Here is an 8981-nt window from a genome sequence, read left to right as displayed (position 1 = left end):
TCCAAGCTCCTAATCTCTACACCGTTGGGAAAAAGATTAATAATTTTAAACAGACCAAACCACTTGGACTTAAGCTTACCTGGCAAGAGTTGGAGGCGCGAATTGAAAAGAAACACCTTTTGATCGACCTTGAACTCTTTCCTCACGAGACCCTTATCATGAATTAGTTTTGCCTTTTCCTTGTAAAGTCTAGAGTTTCGTAGGTTTCAAGTCGTAACTCTTCCAACTTTTGTAGTTCTAGAAGCCTTTCCTCACCGACTTGGGCTAAACTCATATTGCACTGTTTAACCACCCAATAAGCTTTTTGCTCGATCTCTATCGAAAAATGGCACGCCTTGCTACAGACAAGCTTGAAGGGCTCGTCCCAATGGGGGTTTTGAAAGTTGTCCTATAAGCCCAAAAAACATCATCGAGGCGCGTGCTCCAATTTTTCCTCTTTGGGTTGACAGTCTTCTCAAGGATACTCTTAACCTCTCGATTTAACATCTCGACTTGGTCATTCATCTGATGATGGTACAGAGTGGCAACACGATGATGGACTCCATACTTCCTCAGAAGGGCCTCAATGGTCTCGTTACAATTAACTAGAAATCTTCAAGAAATCGAACATATAACTAACCCCAGGAAAGAATTTTCCTAGCCCTGCATATGAATATGAAAAGATCAATGAATGAAGAGGGAAGAATGATGAATCTGGTGAAAAATAGCCCAGAAATCGTTCCAATCGTTGCCCAAAATCGTTCTCCCTTTTATGTTTTTCTTCACACTCTCTACTGTAACAAAAACTCTTTATTTGTAGAACGATTGCAACATTGCAACCCTACCAAGAGCATTGTAAAACTACTGAAAAATCAAACATTAAGTGTCGAAGGAGAGGTGCAATGTTGTTGCGATGGTGCATTGCACACGCGTAGAAGCCACTCTTCCGTTAGAGTTCATAGTGTTGCAATAGTCTACTGAGTATTGAACCGCTACCCTGTTCACTCGCTTTTGTCCAATAACGTCGAGCTGGAGTATTGGCTGGGCATTGTGACGTTGACTACTTGTCTCAAAATTGAAGCTCTCTACCTTTTAGCGTCACGTAAAGGTCAAGGGAGGGTTGCAACGCTGCCCTCAAGGACAGTTTGGTCATTTTGATGTATTTACTTAATATGGTGCATCCAACTCCTATTTTTGCTTCTTTTTTTTTTGGCTCAATTTTCATCCCAACAACACACTTGCTCTCCGGGATCAATTTACCTATAAATAAGACAAATAAAGCATAAGAATTATTCAAATCAGTAGGATTAAGGACATAAAATTAGCTCTTTTTGAGAGTTAGCACTCTAGGACTTGAACAAAGAGCTCTACCTTCTCGTTGGCCCGAGAGGGATTCTGTTTGATGGTTGGACCATAAACAAGTTGTTTATTAGAGAAACATTGGTACTTAAGAATATAGAGGTAACCTAGGGGTAGAACAGTAATATGATCTAGCTAATGTTACAAACACTCGTGAAGGTTTAACTTGCTGTTATTGATCTATATCTATGGACACAGAAAATATCTGCAGTGAGAAGAGTACAGTCGTGGGTATTCAGTGGAATGTACCCATAGTTAAGAATATTGATTAATTTGGTTAATGAGTTTAGTCAATTAATCTCATATCGTTGGAGCTTCTGATCTGTAGGTCCACTATGTCTTTTTGTTAGCTCACTAAAGTATAATAATGAGAAATTATTTGAATTATTCAAATCAATTAAGGAAATTATATATTAATGTGATTAATATATAATTAATTACAGATGTGATCTATAATTCAAATTATGTTAGAGAGAAATATTTGAATGAGATTTAAATATGAATTCATGTGAATTAGATTCATGAAGAATTAATTAATTATAATGTTAGAGAGGTGGACACATATAAACATGTGAAGTTTATATATTAATTAATTAATTAACTATATATTAAATTAGATTTAATATATGGTTATCTAATTAATGTGCCAATTAGTTAAATAAGAGGTTATTTAATTAATTGGCATCAAAGGTGAAAAAGAAAATACTTGGAGAAGGGGAAAACCTTTCTCCATAAAAATTCATCCTATTAGCCCATTTAGTGCAAGTATTCATTTTGTGCAAAAATACACTCTAGCCTTCAAAATAATTCCTCTCTTACTTTCTCTACCTCTTCCTCTTCCAAGTACTGGAGACTACTCATCCAACTCTTGGAATCCTAGAGAATAACAAGGTTATTCTTGTAGCGGTTTCGGGATCGTTGAGAAGACGTTCGTGTAAAGAACAAAAGAAATTTCAAGAAGTTTGAGAATCTAGGAAAGTAAGAATCGTTTATCCCTTTTGTTTCTCCTTTATAATGCATGCTTAGTATGAAGTTTATCCTCTTCTATTTTGTTTTAGTCTGCTGTTTTTTGTCTCTTTAAAATGGAAAAATTGAATGCAATGTGTTCTCACACTTCCGCTCGGGATTAAATCCCTACAAATATAATCATAATCTAAATAAGAACAAAATTGAACCAACAATCACTAGAAGAATTTCAGGCTTTAATGACGGTTTTAAACCGACATTAAAGGGCTTTAATGTTGGTTGATAACCGACATTAAAGACAGTGTTATTAAAGCCCTTTAATGTCGGTTGGGGTTTTAATAACACTGTCTTTAATGTCGATTGCAACTGAAGCCCAAGAATCAAATGAAGTCGAATCCATTTTTTCAATTATTGTCTGCTTTTTTAAATTCCATTGCCGTATCCATTTTTCGGTCAAAAAGTATAATATGACACATCATCATCGAATACTGTGGCTATGACATATTATTTATGTATGGATTGCAAATCTATTACATTTAATCCGCAAATTCTGCTATAAAATTATAATTTAAAAGGTTGTACAATAATTTAGCCCTTGAAAACACAAATTACAAGCAATACAAACATTATGAGTTTACTGTCCCTCTCCACTTGGTAAGTATGGATCCCTTCATAATTCTTCTTGAACAGACCCCCCTCCAACTTCAACAGTATCTGGTTATAGGCATCTTTGTCTGACCATTGTTGTTCAAAGGATCACAAACAAAAAAGGTTTAAGACAAAGGATTGAAAGTGAAAATATGATCAGAATTCATATTCAACTAACCGTGTTTATTGGAAATGTGTATAAATGGTACATTCAAGGCAAAATTCTTGTAGTGAATGTGTTGGACCTAGAGTTCCCCAAGAAAAAGCATAAAGAGGTTGTGATATCAAATCTTTACTCCTTTGTTGCACCTACAAAATAAGAAAACTCAATAGTTGAATAAATGAAAGGATCTTCTTTTTCAAGATCTTGAAGAAGAGAAGCTTGGTTATCTAGATATGAGATATGAAGAGGATGGAAAATTTTTGGCAGCATAACGATGAAGTTGGACTCATCAACTAAAACTTATTAAAATTGTGAGTCAAACATTCTTGTAGAGAATTTAATTAGCATAATGCACATGGTCTCAAGCAAATCAAAATATTTTTTACTCTATAAGAATCTATAACTGGAATAATATAGCAGAGACTCTAGCAAATATTCATATGTAGAGTACAACTTCCAAAACAAATCAAAGACGCCATACCTGCAGCTATCTCTTAAAGCAACAAGAGCCTATGAATATAAAATAGAATATGTACCAAATTCACATTTAAAAGGAATGCATCCAATTCCATAGTCTTCAAAGATTGCTTTAACAGTCAATGGTAGCCTTAGCAAATAAAAACATATTTATCTACATGCTCTCAATTATGCACATACCTTCAGGTGGTCTCTCTGCTTAGAGTATTTGAAAAGGATTGCTTCTCCGGTTGCACTAGCTTCCATCATTTAGTTCCTGCATCTATCGCTTAGCTCCAACGGCCCATTGTGTAGCTCAATCATTTAGTAAACGATCTCGCTCTCAACGATCTTGCGCATAACCTATAGTTTAGCTACCGCACCCATCGTTTAACGCTGACGCCCTATCGTCTAATGCATTCGCCTATCGCTTAACGTCATCGCCTATCGCTTAATATTCCGCCTATCGTGTAGCGTATCTGCTCATTGTCTAGAACAGCACGATTATCATCTAGCGCTCATGCCCATCACGTAGTGCCATCATATAGTCTATCGCTTAGTGCCTGCACATCGCTTTAACGCTCAATTCTATTGTCTAGTGCTATCGTCTAGCGTTATCGTCCAGCTTCTACGCTTATCGTCTAGCTCTATTATCCAGCTTCTACGCTTATCGTCTAGCGCCTACACTGATCATGCAGTACTTTGCCTATCGTATAACCCGATCGTCTAGCTTGTCACTCCTCATCGTTTAACACCGCGTGCATATCTACACGATCGTTTAGCACATCGCTTAGCTCCGTGCATATGCTATACAATTGTCTACCTCATTGTTTAGCTCCCCGCATTGCTACACGATCATCCAGCACCCACCTACATGATCACCTACCTCATCGTTTAGCTCCCCGCATTGCTACATGATCGTCCAACACCTACCTACACGATCGCCTACCTCATCGTGTAACGCCGCTCATTTACTAGACGATCATCTACCTCATCGTGTAGCACTGCTCATTTGCTACACGATCGTCTACCCAACGCCTTTCATTGACACATTTACATAAACAGTTGAGAGGCGTAAACATAAGAACAAAAATTGTTGTGAGTTTAAGAGAGGAAAGAGAAGAAGAGCATACTGATCTGGACGGTAGCATAGTGGACAAAGACAAACGGCGACAGATCTGGAGACACGTAGCGAGGGAAAATTGAATGACGAACGGTGGCACACACCATGTGGGAATATGAACTTCAGAACTGGAGACACATGATTAGCGTATCAAGTTTTGGTGCTTATTTATCAAACCGAGAGTATAAGACACAAAAATAATTGAAGAGGGAGCAACAAATATGGGATATGGCGCTTTGACAGAACGAGCTTCACCCACGATCAGATCCGGAGTGGCTATGGCGCTTCGACAGAATGAGCAGATCCGGGTTGCACGACGAACAGACCTATACGGAAGCCAAATCTACCCCACGACAGACTCTTCACCCACGATCGACGGACGAATGACAAGGTTTTGGAAGAGAGAAGTGAGAAAGAAAAGGGTCTGAAGAGGGAAGTGTGAGAATGAGAGGAAAAAGAAAATATGGGGAGAGTGAAAAGGGAAAAATGAAAAAATGGGGAGAAAATAGAAAGTGAGAGGATAAATTAAGTAGGTCTTTAATTTCGATTTAAAACCGACATTAAAGGTGCCCTACAATGTTGGTTTAAAACCGACATTAATGATCTGCTTTTCTAAAAAAAACAAAACCGACATTATACATCCGATTTCACTTTTTTCAACCGACATTAAAGCCCAAAATTCTTGTAGTGAATACAAGATAAAATTTGGTTCGAAAACTCACCAATATGTAAATGTCGAGAAAAGTCCTAAAGACCCAAGCTAGAAATGATTACCTTAACCCATAATTGACATTGTGGACTCCAAAGGTATGTTTAGGTACATAGATAGACCCAAAAAAATGAAGAAAATAGAGAGAAATTGTCCTTGGTTTGTGTTGGAATTGAATATTTTGACCTAGGCGGCTAAAATAGGTATTTATAAAATCGCGATAGAGTCGCGGCGCTAACGGAAATGTACGCAAACGAAACTTTGGAGCGTCGCGCCGCTATGTGTTTTGCACGAAAATTGGGCGTTTGCCTTTTCAGCGTCGAGCACAATGCCATAGAGCGTCGTGGCGCCGTGCAAGTAGGGATAAAACTTGTCTTTTTGACCTTCTCTTTTTCGGTTGATACAATTAAACTCTATTTTGGCCTGTTTTAGATCCATTTCATCATTAACACCCGATTCTACTCTTAATGTGCTTGAAACCTACAAAAAAAAAAAAAAAAATCAAACAAATACATAAAATCTAAGAACAATCCTGAGTTAATTAGAGTTGAATAGCACATTTTTGGTGCTAGCACCGTGCCGATTGAGTGTGACAATGAAAGTGCAATCAGATTTTAATTCTATTTCGGTATTTCATGGAAGAACGAAACACATCAAAATCTATCATCACTTAGTTCGAGAGAAGGTGTTGAATCAAGAAGTTGTCCTAAAGGGAGTTCATATTCATAACCAAGTTGCAGAAATTTTTACAAAGGCTTTAGCTAAGCCTAAGTTTGAAACTTTTAACTGCCTTTGGAATTGTTGACCGTAAGTATGCACTAGGGGAAGTCTTGAAAATTAGTACATAAGCTAAATCAAATTAGAGTTAACTAAAGTCTGTTTTTCTGTTCCTATTGTTTATGCAGCAGACGTGGGAGTCAATAAAGGAGTATTTTGCTCTAGTTGTGCAGGATACTCTGCTAGTTATTTTCAAAGGTTTTTTCAATTTTAGTATTTAAATTCAGTAACTTCTGTAATTGTTTTTTCATCATCAAAAAATAATATCAGTTCATTCTCTAATATTTGTTCTATTCACTACGTATCTAACATAAACACGTGCTGTATTTTATGTTACTCAGTAATTGATGAAGGAATAAACGGAGAAAAATGTATGTTCATAGTTAAATTAAAATATTTTAAAGTTAGAAACTAAATTGAAAAGAAAATTTACAGAGTTAGGGATTAAAACATGTAAGACCTGTTTAATAACGTTCTCGTTTCTTGTTTCTAATCTTTTAAAAACATATTTATTTGATAATTATTTCTGTTTATTGTTTCTAAATTTTAAGGAACGTTTCTTATCATTGGGGTAAAATTGAGAAACGATGGAATGTTTCTTATAATGGTTCCATTTCCAGATTATAGACATTATGGAAAAAGGCTGCATTGGCTGTATTGGTTCAGGCGCGTGCTCCAATCTGTTTTCTTTCGCAGGTGACAGATCATAAATTCAAATCCAATACGAGGAAAAAGGTTACCTTTTTTTAATATATTTTTTTATTTCTTAATTTGACAATATATTTATATTTGTGTAATTTTTAATTTTCCAGTATCCAGATTTATATATTATTTGAATTTCTAGTAGGTATATTTTAAATACTTTTTGAATTTCAAATTTCAAATTTTGTAATATGCATGTTTATTTTTTATTTTCTTTTTAAATTTTTATTTTTAGTAGATTTAAAACTAGTTAAAATTTACCATATATAAATTTTATTCACACTTTCATTTAACTTAACTTTAATATTTTACGATCACGGACATGTACATGATAATATAATTGAGTTGGATTTAAGTTAACATCATTTAAGATATGATTTGAGTGAGAAACAATTGTATTAGTGAGAAATAATATTTCAATTCAAATGCAAATGACTTTTATTTCAAATAAGTGTAAATGTTTTATAATATTTTGATGCATATTAAATATTTTTTATTTTGCATCATTAAATTATATTTAAATTATAAATAAAAGGAAAGGTAGGAGGAAAAATATTGAAGAAACGAAAAACAAGAGGTAGTTGTCGCCATGTACCCAAGACAACGTGGAGCGGCGGACGTCCTCTAAAAATGTTAATTTTAAAAGAAAAATAAAAAAGAGTTCTTACCAATATCTTTTATAGTGTGATTGGACACCGAAATAAAATGAACAATTCGTTCAATAAAAATCAATAAAAATGGTCTTCGAAAAACTAGAATTGGGTTCGAAAGTTATTTGTGTATGAGGAATGTATTAGTACCCCACAACACCCGTTTAAAAAAACGGTGACTAAATTTTAAATCTTGAATTGAAGATATTATTTGAAGAAATTTATTTTTGAACAAAAAGTTTTAGAACAAATATCTTGACTTATTTTACCCCTCATTACTCTAATATTTGAAGTAATGATCTTATAAAATAAGTGGACAACATCCTTGAGGCAGATAAGAAGTTTTTAACTATCAACGTTCTTTACTATGAAATGTTGTTGAACGTTGTTTTAGCGTGTTGAAGGCTCGATACCTTATTCTTAAACAAATGCCTCCTTACGCAATCAACACATAAAATGCATATCAACCACATGTTACACGATTCACAATTTTATTAGATTGAATGATCGTCAAGATGATCTATTTAATGACTTGAGCATTGAATCAATGATCGTTGAAGATACAGAGAGTTTGCAAGACAATTTGTAGAATAGTATAGTTGAGTTAGATGTTAGTCGAAATCATTTAGAACAAATGACTCCAGTTAGAGATGACATTGTTAATCAAATTTGGGCAACATATGAAGGATATGATGCAACTTTGTTATTGTATTTAGTTACCATAGAGACTTGTATTAGATGATATAAACTTTTGATAATATCTTTTTTTATGTTTAATGTATAACATATCTTTATATATATATATATATATATATATTATTACAAACAAAAACAAGGAAAAAAAAAAACAAGAAACATTAAATTGTCATTAAACAAATTTCTGTTTTTATTTTTTATTTTTTTAAGAAATAAGAAATATAAATAGTCATCAAACACATTACTGTTTCTTGTTCTAAAAAAGAGAAAGTAGAAAACAGAAAACAAAAAATAGGAAATAGGAAATAAGAAACGAAAATGTTATTAACCGAGTCTGTATTTAACAAACATGTTAGAAACAAGTTAGAAAAAAAAAAAAATCAATTTTTACTTCTAGACGTGCAAGTTCCAACCAGTTTTACCATAAATTTTCAGTTTCATTGAAATGAAATTTTGGACTTAAAACATAACTTACAAAATATAACACGTTCCACTCTGACTTACCGAAATCTAACAAAAACACTGAAAATAGAAACTTCTATATTCACTAGTTTCAATAAAAAGAATGCATGAGATTAACGATGGGATACATCACTCAAAACTCATACTTTCTTTTATCATTTTTATTTAAAGTTTATTATTTTCACACTAGACATGAAACACGTATCACAAGAGAATATTTTTGTTGAAGACTTTTTAAAATAAAAGAAATCTATTAGAATACGATACAAATGAAAATGAAACCATTGCAAA

This window comes from Benincasa hispida, unplaced genomic scaffold (genome assembly GCF_027475165.1).
Source record: "Benincasa hispida cultivar pf3 unplaced genomic scaffold, pf3_genome.v1.1 HicScf601, whole genome shotgun sequence".
In the NCBI taxonomy this organism is placed as follows: Eukaryota; Viridiplantae; Streptophyta; class Magnoliopsida; order Cucurbitales; family Cucurbitaceae; genus Benincasa; species Benincasa hispida.
This window is presented reverse-complemented; position numbering follows the sequence as displayed.